This window comes from Carcharodon carcharias, chromosome 13 (genome assembly GCF_017639515.1).
Source record: "Carcharodon carcharias isolate sCarCar2 chromosome 13, sCarCar2.pri, whole genome shotgun sequence".
Lineage (NCBI taxonomy): Eukaryota > Metazoa > Chordata > Chondrichthyes > Lamniformes > Lamnidae > Carcharodon > Carcharodon carcharias.
Window position 1 is genome coordinate 136034134 of NC_054479.1, and position 19593 is coordinate 136053726.

Here is a 19593-nt window from a genome sequence, read left to right on the forward strand (position 1 = left end):
CTTTAGAATAAAACGTTAAACTGAGGCCATATCTGCCCTCGGTCGTGGACTCAAGAGAACTCATGACACTATGCAGAGAAGAGTGGGGAGTTCTCCCCAGTGTCTTGGCTAATATTTATCCCTGGGCCAACATTGCTGAAATAGAATGGCTTGGATCTTCCGAGTAGCAGCAATCGTCGTCGGATTGCCACTCCAATCAAACATTTCCTCCAATGCTACTCCACATTTCTTCCGGGACCTCCCAAGCTCAGCTTTCCCAGAAATGTAGAGAGCAACATCCCTCTCATAGAGCTCCATCGCAGCAGAGCAGAGTCAGGTTGAAGACAGGACACAGCCTGTTTTACAGCACCAGCTGCCTTTTGGTAAGTTTAAATGTCCAGTTTGAATGTTAGTGAATGGGTGAGTGGAGGAATGAGTGAATGAGTAGGTCGGGTAGGTAAGTTGGTAAGTGGGTAGCTGGATAAGTGGGTAGAAGGTAAGTGGGTGAAGTGGCAGGTGGGCAAGATAGTAGGTGGGTGGGGTGGCAGTTGGGTGAAGTGATAGGTGGGTAGGATGGCAGGTGAATGAGTTTGTAGGTGGCTGAGGTGGTAGTCGGTTCTGGGGGCAGTTAGGGGATCAGTGAGAGCGATAGGGGGAATCAGTCTTGTAGTTAACCAGAAATGAGACTAGGTTTTAGTCTGCCTAACAGTTCCTGGGTAACTACCCAAATAATTGCATCAGAATTCTCCCAAGACTCTGACCCTAACTCAGAGTCGGAGATTTTCAGGGAGGGTCCTGGCGAGAAGGGGAATTGCCCATCAGAAGTTGAAACTTCCCGGGCAATTCCCACATAGGTCAGTGCTTCCGGACTTCCGCAGGGTCCCGACGTGCATCTCAGTCATACGTCCGGTCCCCGACGATCTGAAGACTGGAAGATTTGGGCCATTATTTGGTCATTATCACAATGCTATTTGTGGGACCCTGGCCCCATGTGCAAATTGCCTTTCTTTTTCTCTTAACAATTCAGCATATGAAATGCTTTAAAATGTTTCCATGAGATAGGGCAGGATGTGAAGGAAATGCAAGCCTTTTTCTTCCTGTTGCATTGTAGATTCTGCTGTTTGCTGTCCTCAGTTACACAAAATAACATTGAAGAAGAGAAAAAGCTGGAAATCCCAAATAGGAAGAGAAAATCATTCAACACCTGCAAAAAGTAAAAACAGATTAACATGTGGCGTAAAAAAATCTTTATTGGGAATGTTTTGATAAAGAGTCTCAGCAGAAACTTTAATTTCTCTTTGTCATACTCTGTCAGAACCCTCGTGCATTGCCAACATTATTTGTTCTGATTATCACACGAAAATTTTACCAAAGGCAAGTGTTTAGTTAGGATAGTGGTCTACAAACTGGGTGCTTTAGTTGCCTGAACCATTGGATTGTGTCTGTTTAGTCAGTACCTGGCAGTAGCAGAGAAATAAAAAGGAAAATGTAAGTATGTAGGTTTGTATATACGTTCATTATACTAATAAGAGACTGAAGAAGATGAAGAATTCCATGAGATTGAAGGTTGGGAAAGAATGATTCGTCATAGAAGACAACACGGTGAATGGTAAAAAGATTCAATTGTGCTCTTTGGATGATGCCCGCCATGATTGAATATCTTACCATTATTCACCGGGGTCATGTGTAAAGAATGGCTGCTTGTCTAAAGCACCAGTATCCGTTAGTCCATACCATACATTCATGACATTCAGCTGCAGTACAACAGTGAAAGCACCCCTAACTACCTCCTGCAATCTTTTCCTCCAACCCCTGTCACTGTCACCTCCCAACCCAGCTTCCTTGTAGAGAAAGTCAGAGGCTAGGAATCCTACAGCGCGTGACTCACCTCCTGACTCCCCAAAGCCTGTCCACTATCTACAAGGCACAAGTCAGGAGCGTGATGGAATACTACCCATTTGCCTGGATAAGTGCAGATCCCACAACACTCAAGAAGCTCGACCCCATCCAGGACAAAGAAGATCTGAGAACTACAGATGCCCAATCTTTAAACATGCATCCGTTTGCCTGCTTCATAGAAAAGAGAGTTGAGGCCCAACACCAGGACATCAGGTGGTGGGGGTGCCTCGCCATTCTGACACAGGGAAGTGACACTGTGTCACTCTTCTCACACACACTCCAAAACTGGAGCACCCATATTCTTTCTCCACTTTTGAGTTGATGCCCTCAATAACTTAATGTGCAGAGAAAGATCATAGCGCAGCTTGCTCTGACAGAACCAGGTGGAATTTGGGGGCAATGATTTTGTGCAGTATTACAAATCCCAACAACTTCTACATCTTCCGCTCCTCAAAGACCACAATCTTGCAGGAAAAGTCATTTGGCAAGCCAGTTGCGGGACATTTAATCACGTGCAAATTGAAACAAAACCAAGTTATCTTTACACTAATAGGGCCAACCAGCATGAAAAAAATAGTAAAAACCGGGAAATAACAATGCTGGTCCGAACTGGTCTTGTGTAACTTAAAATGGAACGCTATTAAAAACTGGGAAATAAGAGTACTGGTCCGAACTGGTCTTGTGTAACTTAAAATGGAACACCAGCAAAAACTGGGAAATAAGAGTACTAGTCCGAACTGGTCTTGAGTAACTTAAAATGGAACACCAGTAAAAACTGGGAAATAAGAGTACTGGTCCGAACCGGTCTTGTACAACTTAAAATGGAACACCAGTAAAAACTGGGAAATAAGAGTACTGGTCCAAACTGCCCTTGTGTAACTTAAAATGGAGCACCATTAAAAACTGGGAAATAAGAGTACTGGACCGAACTGGTCTTGTGTAACTTAAAATGGAACACCATTAAAAACTGGGAAATAAGAGTACTGGTCCGAACTGGTCTTGTGCAACTTAAAATGGAACGCTCGTAAAAACTGGGAAATAAGAGTACTGGTCTGAACTGGTCTTGTGTAACTTAAAATGGAACACCAGTAAAAACTGGGAAATAAGAGTACTGGTCCGAACTGGTCTTGTGTAACTTAAAATGGAACTCCAATAAAAACTGGGAAATAAGAGTACTGGTCCGAACTGGTCTTGTGCAACTTAAAATGGAACGCGAGGAAAAACTGGGAAATAAGAGCACTGGTCCGAACTGGTCTTGTGTAACTTAAAATGGAACGCCAGGAAAAACTGGGAAATAAGAGTCTGAACTGCTTTTGCCTTCTGGGCATCTTAGGAAAAAAATCTTCTCATACAGTATTCAGGGAACTCCTTTCCATGGGTCACTTAAGGTGTGGATCAGACAGTCCTTGTTGTTGGTAAAGATTTACTGAAACACGCAATGAGTAGATAAAACAACAGGAGAAAGAAAGCAGCCACAGTAAGCGACCTTTCAATTTAATAGAACTAGCAGCCAAGTAGAAAGTCCACTGTACAACATTCTTAGCCGCCAGCTGGAGGGCGGGGTGGGGGGGGGGGAAGCCACACTTTATCAGCTGCGAGTGCCACTGTGCAAAGGAGGTTATATTTTGTTTTCTGTCATCCAGGAGTTCACAGGAGACGGGTGTCGAACTATCAATTACCCTGCAGATCTCAACCTCTGGCTGCTTCCAGGTCCACTTCCATTCCCTGTGGCTCAGAGGTTAGGGTTGCGATCTCATTCCAGAGTCGACATTAATGCCTTGATGCACTTGAGTGGAGGTGGGTAAGTTCTGAAGACAGTAGTCACTTGGGCTTAATTCCTTTTCTTTTCCCCACATTTACAATTCAGTCAAGTTACCATTCGAAGAACACAGCCAGGATAGCCTGAATAAATATTACTCATTTCAGCGTGACTCTTGTTATTAAATGAAAGCCACGCTGTTTTTTCACGGTTGGGGAGTTTAGAATGTCTTGAATATTAGCTTTCAACTCTATAGATGATTAAAATGAACCCGCAGAGCAATAAGTGTGTACAGTGCCTGATAGTGTTGTGTCATAGGCTGTCATTTTAATTATGTATTAAATTATCTTTATAAATATTGCATTAAATTTATTACCTGACTGAGGCACTTCTGCACTCTTCCAATTCCCGGCCCGTGATTGTGTTTTTAATATATGTGTACTTGCCAAATTTTTTTGGCCTTTAATCGCTCTTCTTTTATTTCAAGGTTTTTAAGATAATTCAACAAAGTTTACATGGATTTTCTAAGTTAGGGCATTTTAGAGGTTATGTGACATAGCACATACAACGAGAAGGCTACATTTCTTAATTGTGAACATGCAGAGTCAGGAACCTACTATGTACTGAGAAGAAATTGGGCCAAGTTTACACTAGTCTGGAAAATATCAATATTTTAATGTTACTATTGCCCAGGTATAACACTTATATCTCAAGAATGGGATCGCACTGTGGGATGTAGGTAAAGGTCCTCATTACCCACACCATATATCAAGATCCTGGCAGCAGATGGCAGAAGCTTTAAAGCATCGAATTATAAGAAGCACCCACAATCGTTCAGTCACAAAGTAATGTTAGAGATACGTACAGACCGAGGAGCCCCCAGGTTTGATCCACAGGCTGTGTGAGATTGGATGATGCTGGAAAAGATACACTACAATTGGTTTTCATGTTCCTCAATGAGGAAGGAGGAAAGGAAATCAAAGTCCATGGGCTGGGTTTTTGTGGAGACGGGGAGACTCTGTGGAGGTGGGAAAATGGCAGCTGGGACCCGATATCGGGATTCACAACCCCATTCCCAGTGCCCCCAGTTTTCACTAGTGTGGGTTGAGGTTGTGGGCTGGTGCGGGTCGCAAGCCCTCCCCCTGCACTCCTGGCCTGGACAGCTCCATTTGGGGATAGGTATCTTCCAGTCCCCCATGATTTTTGTGGAGCTGAGCCAGTTTTTCTAGGATTTGTGGTTCACGGTCCCTCAGAGGTATTGTAAACCACATTTGATGAATGAAGGAACCTGTTGAAAGATCAATTCAAAAGGTCATCCCCATGCTCCCTATGCTCCCCATGCCAAGCTATGGCTCCCTGCTCATGGCCCCTCATAGCCTCCATGCCAAGCTATGGCCCACTACCCAGCCCCCATAACCTCTTATACCCTCTATGACAAACTATGGCACTTTTATGCCCATTCACCCACTACACTCTGTACACAAACAATTAACCCTCTGGTGACAATAGGGTGTGTGAAAATGCTTTACAAAAAGTCACTTTTTCATATATTTCTACTTTCTTTAAAAACTCCTCTCACTAAAGCTGCATAAGAGTGACAATCACCAGACCCTTTAAAGTATCAATAGTTGAAACTGCAAGCACTTGAAACCTTTTTATCTTGTGTAAATAAACATTGTGCAATTGATAGAATAGATCACAGCCATTGCTGTCAATCATACAATGTTTTCCCTGGGGCACAGTCTAATGGATGCTTGGGTTTTCAGCCAAGAATGCGTAATTAAGCTGGTGTAGCTTATCATGGAAGGTATGAGGGGCCAAGGAGGTGGGGGGGTGGGGTGCATAAAGTGGCATGAATGGCATGAATGGGGTATGAAAAGTGTGTGGGTGGAGTGAGGGAGTGTGAGTGGTGAGAGCTAGAGGGCTGTTATTTGTTTTGCTGTCATTATTACAACTAGGTCGAAGTCCCAGAGCACCAAGAAGGGTCTTATAAATGGCCTGCCTTGGCACTCAGCAACCCTTGTGGCTGTGTATGTACCTACACCCCTGGAATGAAAATCCCATCTTTTCTGGCACTTTCTCCTGAGGTGGGTGGGCCGAGTAGGAAACTTTCCCAGCTCCTGCTACCCACTTGTAGGATGGAAATCCAGCCCCGGGCAGCTGACCAAGAGTTTCTACAGGAACCCATGCCAATGTGACTAGTGGGCAAGATCAGTCCTGAGCTGTGACGATCTTCACGTTCTCAAGTACTGGTGCTCACCATGTAGCAGACACATGTAGAATGGCCTCCATGTTCCTATAGAGCTGCACCCCAGGAAGAATTAGTGCCTTCAAGTGAGAACAGGAGAAATTGGAAGGAGCATATTTTGTTTAATAAAAATAACGCAATAGCCAAAAATAAAGGCAAAGAGCATAATGATTAAGTCGGTGGAACATGAGCTTGTGGGGGGGTATTGCAGTTGGAGTGTTGTGTGCAGTCCATGCCACTATGTTTTATAAGGGGACATGAAGAGTGATCCCGAGAGAAAGGAACGAGCCACAAGGAAAAGCTCAAGCGCATTGAAACGTATGAAATATTAAATAGAGAACATACGAACCTCAAACATTCATTCAAACTATAGGACCATAGAACATAAATGAGAGGGATGATAACCGTGTTGATTATCCACCAGGTAAGATAGTAGGGCATCTGAAATGGAGCTGGATGCTGCACTGAGTCAGTTATCTCGGATCTTCAACTGGCAGAATAGCCATCTCTCACTCTTGGGTGACTTCTAGCATCCTTGTCTAAGCTCCACTCCTGCCTCCACCCAGGGAAGAAAATTAACTAAGAAGAGCCGAATATTACATTAAAAAGAGGAAACATCAAGCAGCAAATCGTGACTGAAGGGAGAGATGTCGGGAAAAATAGTGAAAGGAATTATGGGACTAAGCAGGGAGTGACCAGGCAAGGAATGTCAGTAAACCTCTGCACACAGAGATGTTGTAGTCCGCCAGCTTTAAGAACCATTGTTAGCTGAAACTTCTCAAAATTACTTTTCAGAAGTAAGGCAGTGGACAGGAGGATCAAGCATCAGACTCTGCTGTCACATCCTATACTGCAGACAGGCTTCAATTAGAGCCCATATTAATGCTCTAAGTGGTTCAAAGGTTATGTAAACAACTATTTTAACAAGTAGGCATACTACAAGCCTGACTGTTTGTTTGGATGGGCTTAAAATGGCTATTGGAGCCCAGCAAGCCATCCCCCAGAGAGCAGAGCATTATTTTCTCTGGAAGATATTAGCAAATGGCTCCACAATGCAAGTGGACTCCCCAGGCTGGGGCATTTAAGACTGAACTAAGGAGCCAGTAAGATTCAGGCAACTTTGGAAAGCAGCAACACTGATGTAATTTGAGTGAGGCAGAAAGGGTCTTTCTCGCTGAGGCTCTCACACAGCATCTGTTTGACATTCAGCAATTCTGGTAAACGTTCTGGAGATTCCTGCTCACAAGAAAAGAGAAATCACACATGACGCTCACTGTTGCTGTGAAAAAGTAGAGAGATTTGTTTACTTTATCTGCTCAGTTCTGAAATAAGTGGAGTTAGTTTAAAGGAGCTGTTTTTCCCTGGCGAAGATACATAGTGGACCCATGATAGGTCACCTCCTGGACCACTCCCACTCTGGTTGATTGATGTAGAAATTATTCAAAATATGGGGGCCCTGTACAGGAAATTACATTGAACCTGGTTAAGGTTCTAGCATATCCTTCACTATCAACAGTTCTCTCCACATTATCCGTGGGCTGTTCACCTTCTGTTCTGTCTCTGAAGGAAATTCAGATCTGGCAGGAACGACCTTTCTCTACCCCTGTGTGTGGGGCAGAGCCCTGCCTGTTATAAATGCTTGTGAGATATGGGGGTGGGGGGGTTCACCGCCTGCTGCTATTTAAGCTAAAGTTAATTGGGGAGATCTGTACAGAGCAAGCTCCTGCATGACTGAAGCTAACTGGTGGGTGAAGCTCTTTTGCAGGACCCATAAGCTTGGGAAACTGCTCCTTGCATCTCCTCCAAGGACAGATCTAATTTCAAAGTCACCCTTAACTGAATCCATAACCTATTTAATTTTGCTTTTCCATCTGATTTAAGAGAAATAATTTAAAGGAGCCCCTGTCCACACTTCTTTATAAATCATTCCAAGACCCTTTAAAAGGGCATCTTGAAGGCCAAATATATTCATTACGCACGGAACATGTTTGCTAATTAACATAAGAAGATAATAGGAGTAGGAACAAAAAAACTGCGGATGCTGGAAATCCAAAACAAAAACAGAATTACCTGGAAAAACTCAGCAGGTCCGGCAGCATCGGCGGAGAAGAAAAGAGTCGAAGTTTCGAGTCCTCATGACCCTTCGACAGAACTAGTTCTGTCTTTCTCGCTAGTTCTGTCGAAGGGTCATGAGGACTCGAAACGTCGACTCTTTTCTTCTCCGCCGATGCTGCCGGACCTGCTGAGTTTTTCCAGGTAATTCTGTTTTTGTAATAGGAGTAGGAGTTGGCCATACAGCCCCTTGAGCCTGTCCTGCCATTCAATAAAACCATGGCTGACCTTTGACCTCAACTGCACTTTCCTGCCCAAGCCCCATCCCTTGATTCCCTTAGAGTCCAAAAATCTATCGATCAGAGTCTTGAATATACTCAAGAACTGAGCGTCCAAAGCCCTTTCACATGTTTTCATTTAATTAAGGTTGAATTAAGGAGTTTCTGATTACAGGGCTATGGGCCACATTAGCTGATTTAGCTGTGAGGTTTATTTTTTAATTTATTGTCATGAGCCATGGATGGGAGTGCTCTTTGAATGCTGCTGATCGTTGCACGTCTCTTTAATACACCCCTCCCCCCACCACTCCCCTCTCCCCCCCGCCAGCCAACTGCGCTTCTGAATATGTATATGGAAATTTACTCCAAACATGAACTGCGAAATCAGTCCCCCGACCTTTTCACCTTGAAACTGGACTCTGAATATTAACTGCTGAAATGTCTTTGCATGCTTTTCCAGCAGGGGTGACAACCCATTTATTTGAAATGGATTTGTGCCCTGGTTAAAACAGTGAACAAAAGGGGTTTCATATAACCCTGCTAAGTGATATTCGAGGAGCCTGGTTTCAAGGTGTTTAACTGAATGGTAAAGGAGTGTCGGCGAACCTAAAAAGGAAAGCAGCTATCATTGCATACTTGTGGTGTTTTGGAGTTAATAATCTGCAGAAGACACCAAGTCACATTGAACTGCTGGGAACTCCCCTGCCGCGTGACATCACAGAGTAAGTTAAGAGGAGACGTGACAAAGACATTATGACGGAGCCTTGATCAAATAAATAGAGAAAACCCATTCCTATTTGCGTGTGCCAACAACTTAGAGCATTGCATTTTAGAACATCAGTGAAAGGGGTGGAAGGAACCATCTTACCCATGGTTTTTTTTTTGGGACATGGAACGTTCCATCAGCAACAGTTGTTTATACAGAATCCATAATAGCTTCCGAAAGAGAAGATTTGCAAATGAATTTAAAAGTGAATGGGAAAGAGTGGAGGAAAGGGCCTAAGTGGATAGCTCTTTAAGAGAGCACAGGTGCGATGGGCTGAAAGGCCTCCTCTGTGCTGTAAAATTCTATAACTCTATAATTGATAAAGAGCAACTCCACAACCATACAGTGTTATATATTATGCTCGCATAACATTGACTTGCAGGAGTATGGTGTGCTGTACATTACTGTATGGATCAAGAGTGGTAAAAAATACTGCAGGCAATCTACAAATGGTAAAACCTGACAGACAGCTCGCTGGATCACTCTCATTGCTCTTTGCCTCTCTCTCTCTCTCTCTCTCTTTCTCAGTGGATACATGTATTCTGCAGTTTGGTGGTTAGTGAACTGTGCGTGCCAATGCATAAACATCTCGGTCTGAATGTTGCTCTTCCCCATTCTCACACATCAACTAGCCATGTTCTGCTTTCCGATCTTCTTGATCCATGACCACCAAATTTGCCCTGTAACTGCTGAATAACATCCCAGGATGGGTCACCCTGGCCATTGTCATCAGCTGCTTGTCTGTCCTCTCACACTCGTTCAAGGCTTTTTTTCCAACGCATACTCTCCTGCCACGTTGAAACACTACGAGGATAATATATAAAGTTGCCTCAACAGTATGAGGACACACTGCAAATTGATTAAGAATATATTTCTACCTGAAGTAACTTCCATTGGACAGAAATTTTAAGAACATAAGAAAGGTCAGAGTGTGAAAAAGTCATTAGTCCCATCAAGCCCACACTGCCCAGAGGCCATGTATGATTATTCTATTACTAATTTTCCCCTCACGCCACCTCTTAATCCCCTTACTTCAGGAAACACTGATTTCATGCCCTGGCCATCTCTTTAAATAGCAGTGCTGCTAAACATCTCATTAATCAACAGATATTGATTCAGCTCCTTTTAAGAAAGATGCCAATTAATGGAGGGTCATCTTTTCATTAAGTCGCTTGTGCATGCGTTAACCATGTTTTGCTTTTAACCCTTCACGATTTTTATGTTGCCACTTTTGCTCTAACCTGGTGCGCAGCCAATGCGGTTGATGAGAAGGGAACGAAATTAGGAAACACCCTCTACACTGGAGATGGCAACGGATGCCAGATCAATAGTTCATTTTGTATCTAGGATGGGTAGATTTTTGTTAACTAAAGATACTGAGGGTCGTGGGGCAAATGCAGTTATATATGGAACTGGGTCGCAGATCAGCCATGGTCTCATTGGGCAGAATTTTTTAGATCGGCGGGTGGGTGCACGCCCAAACGATTGGACCTGAAATTGCGCGAGATGGCGTCGGGAGACTGTCCCAATGTCATCCGGCGCTCGCGCGATATCTCGGTCGGCGAGCACACGTAAAAGTCGGAAGCGCGCCTGCTGACCAAGTGGGAGGCTAATTAAGGTTACCAAAGGTGCAAATGCCTCCGGTTTTTCGTGGCCTGTCCAACCTCACGGTTGTCGGACGGGCAAATCGGCCAGGCGGACTTTGCATTTCTCACGAAACCTCATCCAAGGGCGGAATGAGGTTTCCGTTATTAAATGAAAGAAAAATAAAAAAAATCTACAGCCGGCATTTTTTATCATGTGTAGGTTCAGGTGACCGATTGCGATGCTGGGGACATTTTTGCCCTGATTTTAAAAACTTTATTTAATGCTTCTCAGGTCTTCAGCTCCCTGAGGCAGCTCTCTGCCTTCAGGGGTTTTACTGTCAGCACTCGCCCACGCCCACGCTGACGTTAGCGCCCGCACTTCTCATGCCCCCATCCCGGCAGCGCTGAGCTTCTCAACATGCTCTTCACCTTGGCTGGCCGCTAATTGGACAGCCAGCGTGAAACCATAGTTGGGCTGCCGATCGCAGTTGGTGGTCTGTCCCCTCGCCGATCCCGAACCCATCAATCGCGCCCGCCCACCCACCTAAATATTCTGCCCATTGAAGGGTGGAACAGTTTAGTGGGGCTGAACAGCTTCCCCTCAGTAGGTCCGAAAGGTTAACTCTGTTCCTCGCTCCTCAGATGCTGACAGACCTGCTGAGTTTTTCCAGCAGTTTCAGTTGTTCTTTTAGCTTCCTCCTGTCCCTCTGTCCCCGAGTGGGGTCTTAGAAAGCTGCCAACCCTTTTGTTGTAGAACTCGCTGTGGTATCAAAATGCAGAACACAGGAGAAGGGTTTTTTTTTTTACAATGCTGGTTGCAGCAGCAAAATAGGGCGAAATCTTTCCCCTCCAGCCCGCGGAGGGTTTTGTGGTAGGCGGGGCCATAAAATCTGGAGAGAGGCCAAAAATCGGAAAACCATGGGAGGGAGAACGGTCCCCTCACCACTTCTTTGGAGGGCTGATGGCGGGTCAGGTTTCCTGCTGATCTATGATGGGAAATCCATTTGCATACATTACCGTGTTAAAAACGCTACGTGCCAGAATCACGTAGCCCCTCCCAATCTAGCAGCATGTCGGTTGGGAAACTAGACCCATCTGAAACATGCCTGGAAATAAGTGGCTTGCAGCCGATGGCCTTCGCTTGGCCTCCTGACTTCGAGGTGAGTGCGACACGCAAAGCCTACCTGCTGTAGTGCTGCTCCAGGCTCTCACCGAAACCAGTGAGATGCTACACTGGTGGGAGTGTCAGCTTGCGCTCCACGCTGCCTTCCTTTGTTGCCTGGGTTGGTGTTATCGTGGGGCTCAGGTAGGGCAGTGATCCAGACAGAGGCCAGCATTGTGAACGGTGAGGGGTGGGGGGGAGTAGGGATAGTGTGGGGGAGGAGGAAAGAAACATGGCAGGCAAGGGGAAAAGGTGAGTTTGCCGGAGTGGGGGGAGATGGAGGGAAGGAGACATGGGGGACAATGGGCAAAGGTGGGGTTGAGAGGGAATGATGGCAGGCAGAGGGGAGACTGAGGGTGGGGAAGAGGGAGCCCAACATGAATGGCTGGAACACAAACACAATAAGGGTAGAATGGGAACACAGATTGATGGGGAAGGAGGCAGAGTCAGTTAGTTTGGCACAAGAGGGTAAGGCTTACACAGAGACTCATGGAGGTGGGGGAAGGGAAAGGATTGTGCATGAGGGACGGGTTGCACAAAGACTCATGGCATGGGTGGAGGGGAGGGGGGACACTGTGTTGTTAGCAGCCAGGAAGGAATGGGAGACCGAAGAGAAAGACAGTCATAGTCCCTGGCCTGGGGCCAAGTAGTCAGGTGCGAGACTGAAGTCAGTCCTGGGGCTTTGCGGGCCCTGCTGCAGGGCTATGCATGTCACACTCCATAGTCCCGATCCAGGGAGGGACAAGGGCTGTGCGCTCAACTGGGATAAGGCACAGCTTGGTGTGCAGGGTGTGGTCATGATCTTACTGCTGCTGACCATGGTCTTGTCTGTCTTGGCACAGGGCTACAGATGGGATGGTCAGGATTAGAGGATGCATCTTCAGCCTGTAAAGGGGGAAAATGTAATACAGGGGGATGAGTCTGATACTTTCCTGGGGGAGGCAGAGAGGGGGGGGGTGGTGGCCTCCAGCTCTGTGTGACCATACACACAGCCTCGAGATGGGGAGGGGTAAGGTCCACGGTGAGCACGGGGACATCTACAGTTATAGGTTCAAGTGGGTTGGAATATTGACCCCAATTGACTATGGGATCCAGGGTTACTGTGCGAGGCTGGAAAATAATGGGAGTGACCTCTACCTGCACACTGTGGGGCTCCAAGAAGATTAGCGAGACAGTATCAGTCGCAGAGGGAGGGCTGAAGCTGATCTCATAGTAGAATCTGGGCACCGCCATCTTGGCAATTCAAAGTTATGGTGCAGTCAGAAATTGAAACTAGAGAAGAATCCGGACAGGACAGGTCGGAGTCAGTGTGGGAGGAGCCCAGTGCTGGAAGAGGGGCCCCATTTCATGGGGCTGCCTTAACATGCTTGCACTCAAAACATTAGAAATGAAGTCAAAGATGAGGCAAAAATGCAATATCTCCTTGAGAAGGTTTCATTGAAGCCATTGCCATATTTAACACTTTAAAGAGTCTGCAGGACTGGCTTCACACTGCAGTCACTCCATTTGAGCATCAACAGAGAGGTATGTGAGGATATGAATGAGGGCAAGCGTCTAGGAAGCACATCATCAATGAAAGCCTCTAATGTGCTTCATCAAATTGTCATTGATCAGAGGCCTAAGGGCATCCAAGTCATTGCTGACATGCAAGTTAAGGTTGATTAGCCTACACGATATTAGATTGCAGCAGTTTCTTTGGTAAGGTCACACAAATGTCTCCGAAGCTCTCTCAGGTTCTGTGGGCTCTAGAGCTTCAGGATTGGCACCATGGGCACCTAGGTATCTAAGTGTTTGCCTCAGCTGCTCTATCAGTGAAAAGCTATTAGTGCAGACACAGCTCGGGGAATTACATTGTCTTACTGTGTGCGAGTGGGAGGTCTACAATATCTGCCCTGTGTTCATTAATCTCTTGGATCAATCATTCCCCAGGGAGAAGGAGGATTGAAGAATGGAGCTTGTGGTCAATGCTGCCTTATTGATGGCAATGATCTGACTGAGGAGGAGGAGAAGGGCCCTGCACTGTCTAGCACAGCATCGAAAGGAGGCCCGGGCTGAGGTCCATGGTCCAGGGGAGCCCCAGCAACAACCAGAGGATGAGAAGGTTAGACCCATCCCAAGGAGGCAACCCCTGTGACCAAGGGTCCACTGCAGAAAACTCTCCTATCTGGAGAAGAGCGGCAGACAATGCCACACCTGTCTCCACTTGTCAAGAGAGCTGCTGGATGATATCTGCCATATTCTGCAGGAGGATCTAATGTCCCGTGGACTGGGAGGACATCCCCTGCCAGTGGCCCTGAAGGTCACCACCGTGCTCAGTTTTTTTGCATGAGGATCATTCCAGGGACCCACAGGGGACCCATGCGGTATCTCACAGTCCTTAGCATATAAATGTGTAAAGGAGGTGACACATGCCCTCTACAATAAGGCTCATCATCATGTGAACTTCACCCTCGATGAAGCTAGCCAGGCTGCTAGATTTCAAGGGTTTGCAGCTATCTCCGGCTCCCCTGGAGTACAGGGTGCAATCAGTTGGACACTTGTGGCTTTGAAACCTCCATGGTAGTAGCCCCTGATGTTCATTAACAGGAAAGGGTTCCACTCCCTGAACATTCAGATGGTATGCGAACATCATTAGCGCATCAGGTATGTTGGTGCCAGGTACCCTGGGAGTTGACATGACTCAGTCACTCCCTGAATGCCTCATACATTTGAAGGGCCTCAGCGAATACAGGGCTGGCTGCATGGGGGATAATGGGTACCTGATCGAACAATGGCTGGTGACAACCGGGCGTCTTCCTCTGAGTCACTCAGAGGAGAGATACAACGAGGCACATAAGGCAACACAATCCATCATTGAGCTAAACCACTGGCATCCTGAAAATGCACTTCCAATCTTTGGACTGCTCAGGTGGGTGCCTTGACTACTCTGCACAGAGTGTGTCCTGTATCATGGTGATGTGTTGCACCCTTCACAACCTGGTGCTTCAAGGGGGGGGGGTCCCTTTGAAGGAGACACGGACAAGGCTGAGAGCTCCTTGGACGATGAGTGGAGGATGGGCAGGAACATCAAGGGGGATATGAGTGTCACTCCCAGGTGAGGATGCCTTCGAAGAAGCACAAAATGGAAGATGTACCCGTGACACACTGATAGCCACAGGAATCCATAAGATACAGGCAATGGCACACATCCACATTGTTTCTGTCCCTTACTTCCATGCGTGTAGACTGAAAGGTCTTCACAGTCAATGACATCTAGAGCAATCTTAGCGTTCGGCCTTGCACCTTCAAACCTCATGATTCACTCGGCTCTGGTCATTAGAAAGGTCAACAGTGAACCCTCCATTGATGCACTCTGGGAAGTGATAGTCGCTATAACAGCGCAGATGCTGCATCAAAAGCCTTGATACAGCGGTGGCCATCTTCTAGCAAGGTTTTTGCAGACACTGAGATGTACACATAGTTGAACAGAGCATCATAGCTGCAGGCCTCGTGCTTTGGCACTAATCATGAAGGCAGCCTTCTGTATTGGAGAGACAATTACAGATAATCCTCCAAGGCTAGTGAGGATGCCCAACTCCATGCTGCCTTGTAAAGAGTATGTTGGCTCTGTTGGTGTGACTGGACCTCCTGCTGCCTGTAAGAGAGAGCAGACAGATTTAGTTCATGAACAGACTAAAAACATCATTGCGTGTCATTCACTGAGAATGTCAGGATGTGATGAACTCATGGAGGCCTCGTCCATACTAGCTTGCTGGGAGAAGTTGATCTTGCCTTCCCCACAGGAGCGATACCTGTCCTTCCCTGTCAACCCTGCAGCTTTATCCTTGAATTTAGTAGGGCCACTATATCGGCCCTCTTTCCTCCAGTCTGGGATCTCTCCCTCTTGGCCTGGAAGAAGTCAAGTAGATGGAATGTGATGAGAAGAGACAGAGAAGGGATTGGGAAGTGTGCAAGCCTGCTGTGTATACTGAGTCCTCCCCAGTAAGTGTGATATGACACAGCAGTTGGTAAAGGCCGAGTTGTTTAAATCCCAGAGGGAAACTTGAACAACTGTCATAACCTATTTTCAATTGGTACATTTGAGGTGCAGCTCTGAATTCAGTAATTAAACCACAAATCCTCAAGAGGTTTTTTATATAAAACTACATTAAGCATTTATTAATTTAACAACAAATTTAAACCCATACACATGTCTACAAATTACTGCCATAATAACCTTTAAACAAATCCCCAAATTAATCACTCCCAGGTAAATCTCCACCAAGGCAACAATAACCCATAGACTTTAAACAGACACCAGGCAAAGCACATCTGACCTTACAAGTTCAAAATGAGGCTCCTAGCAATTTGGTTCCTTTTTCACATGTAGTTGTAGGCCTACAGGCTGGTTACATCTTAAATGTCTCTGACTCACACACACACAAACTCCTTTTGGTTTATACCTAACTTCCCCTTTGAATGTACATTTTCCATTGTATTACTAGGTTTTTAAAAAAAAATTACCTTTCCTAACAATAAACCTTTCATTCCACCAATTTTATTAGTAATATAAGCACATTGTTTGGTGTCTCCAAGCTAGTTGCAAGATTTTACCCATTCTTTTGAATGGTTTATCCAACAAATGCAAATTGCACTTTACCTTTTACTCCTTACATTTATCAAATTAACATCTCACACTACGATGCATCAAAGCATCCAGACAAGCTGGCTTTAATCCAATTAAGCCACACACATTGACACAGACAAATTCCAATTTAAAAATAATTTCCATAAACATTATAGACATTAATCTCTCCATGATGAAAGGGCTGGGGATGGAGTTTGTGCAGCATGATAGGTGAGATGTTGATGATGCTAAAGTGCCCGTGAGACAATCAGTGGTGATGTGTCTCCCGCTAATATTGTGTGAGATCCCTGAGAAGTTTAACCCTTTGAGTGCATGATGCCATAATGAGGGTGTGAGGTTGGAGTGAGGAGAAGATTGACTTACCCCAGTGGAGCGGATGAGATCATTCATCCCCTTCCTGCACTGGATCGCATTGCGAGGGACCTTGCACTCGCCAACGGGTTGAATCTGTTCCCGACCCGTAACGTGATTCAGAGAGAAACTCGCCTGTGCATAATTAATGAGCTTCCAAGCGTAGAATTGAGTGCAACTTCCCACCACACTGCCCAGCAGAATCTGCCCCCCACCACTGCACTTAGTTTCAAAAATAGTAAGTTGCACCCATAGTGACTTACCATTCAGTCTTTTAAATTATTTTTTTAAAATGCCCTTCCAAAATGAATGGGCAGTATGGGACTTATGTAAGAGCCATCAAACTGTTTACAGTTCACCTTCAGAGCTGTCAAGGTATAAAATTTAGGATCAAAACGAGGTAGAAATGGCAGGCAGGCTGGAGTCTAATAGTCCCTTTAAACTAGACGTTGCTGTTATTGTTTTTTTTTAAGATCATAAGTGACTGATAATCGTTTTGGACCCGGGCCAATTTCAACAAACTAAGATGAATTTCACCAAACCAGTCACCAGAGATGTGAAATTTTGCTCTAGATGTTTCATTGACTGAGGGATGTTGAACTCTCCCATTATCTGAAACACACCTGTTGTCAGGAGGCTCCAGTGTCAACTTGCAAAAGGTCCTACCTCTGCTGAAAAATATCACTGCCATCCTGCCCTGAGGTAAAACTGTACATTTGCCTGGCAGGGTGAGACTACCTTTTTAACACTTGCAAGTCGTACTATGAAAGGAAAATTGATATAGTCATCATCTGCGGCAGTTGAAAGAGTTTTTCTTGTCTGTTATATGATATGGAGGCAACTGTTCTCCAAAGATTTTTTTTTTCCCTGAAATTTTTATTTTCAGGGTCGACTGAATTGTATTTAATCAAAAGACACATCTTTTAAGATGTCAGATGTCACACTTTTCAAAGCTAGACCTTCTCGTGTTTGTTAACTGCAAAGAAAAACAGGCATTACAGGCACTTGCAATGTGAGATGGTTAAAATAAATTAGAATTAGCCACTAATTGAGATACGTATTACGACAATTTTTTGTACAGAAAAGCTACATGTAATTATTTCTTTACTTAATACCATTACAGAGGGAAAAACTTGCATGTGATATTAAGCTCTCTTTTATCAGAAATGGCGTTAGGATATGATTTGAGTTAATTCCTGCTTAATTTGCTCTGTTTATATGATGTAATACATTCTGCAACAATAAGAAAAATAAGAAGGTCTTGTATTTATATATTGCCTTTCATGGCCACAGGATGTTCCAAAGTGCTTTACAACTAGTGAAGTACTTTTGACATGTAGTCATTGTTGTAACCATGGAAATGCAGCAACTAATTTGTGGGCACTTAGCTCCCACAAACAACAACAATGTGATAATGACCAGATAATCTTGTACGTTGTGATATTGATTGAGGGATAAATATTTGCCAAGACACCAGGGATATGCCTCCTGATCTCTTTCAAAATAGAGTGTTCTGACCAATGCAGTTGGTAACGCTGCGTTATTTAAAAACCCCAGAGGGAAGCTTTAAACAACTTTCATAACCTATTGCTTTTAAGTTTTATGTCTGAGATGCAACTCAAAATTCAGGAATCAGAATACCAGCTCTTGAGAGGTTTTGTATTAAATTAGATGAAACATTTTATTAAGTTACAACACATTAAACACAGATACATGGCTACAAAGCACGACTATCATAACTTATAACAAATTCCCAAACTAATCTCCATTAAGGCAACTGTCGCCCATAGACTTAACCCAATACCAGGTAAAACATTTTCATCTTACGAATTAAAAATGAGGTTCCTTTCACTTTGGTTCCTGTGGAGACAGTTGGAGGCTTACAGCTGCTTTTTATCTTATATTATCTCTGCTCTGCACACACAAAACTGCTGAAGTTATACCTTGCACCACTCATTGAATGTAATTCTCATTGTATCACCAGCCTCTTTGAGCTCCACTTTCTAACAATAAAACCCCTTTCGTAGCACCAACTTTATTAGTAATATAAACATATTGCTTGGTCTCTGCTAGCTAGCTGGTAGTTTTGACCCCACTTCTTGAACGCTCTATTCAAAAAATGCAAATACACTCTATCTCTCTTACATATCAAAACTAGTACAGACCAAAACACCCAGTCTAGTTGTCTTTAATCCAATTAAGACACACCCACAGACTAAGCCTCTATTTTAAAAGAAAATGTTTTCCAGTAATATTATATACATTAATAGTTTTGGGACATAGAGCCACAGCATCTCTTACATCCACCAGATTGGGCAGAGGAGACCTCGGTTTAACATTTCTCCTGCAAGTCATCACCTCTGACAATGCAGCACACCCTCAGTCCTTGATTTTTGTGCTCAAGTCCTGGGGTGGGACTTGCACCCACAACCTTCTGACTTTCTGACAACAGAAAGTGGAAAGATTCACCCACATGCTATTGCAGAGATCATAAAGGTAGCTTTAAGGTATTAAGTTAATGCAAAGTTAAAGACACGATATCAATCTGGGCAGCACTTTCCTTAATATTGAAAGTAAAAAAGTACTTTCACTTAGTATAATCCCTTATCACATCATCAAGATGCTTCAAGACATTTTGCAGTCAACAGTTTAATGTTATCATGTCAAGAAGTGTGACAGCCAATTTGCACACATCAAGGCTCCAACAACAGTAAATTAATAATTAATCTGTTTTTGGTGGTATTTGTTGAATGATGAATGTTGATGAGGACAGCTTCCGACTGTATGTCAAAAAGTATGATGAAATATTTTTACATCTCTCTAATCAGGTTCTTTAATATCATTTCTATAAGATACTTTCTCAGACCACACTGATGTGTCAGTCTG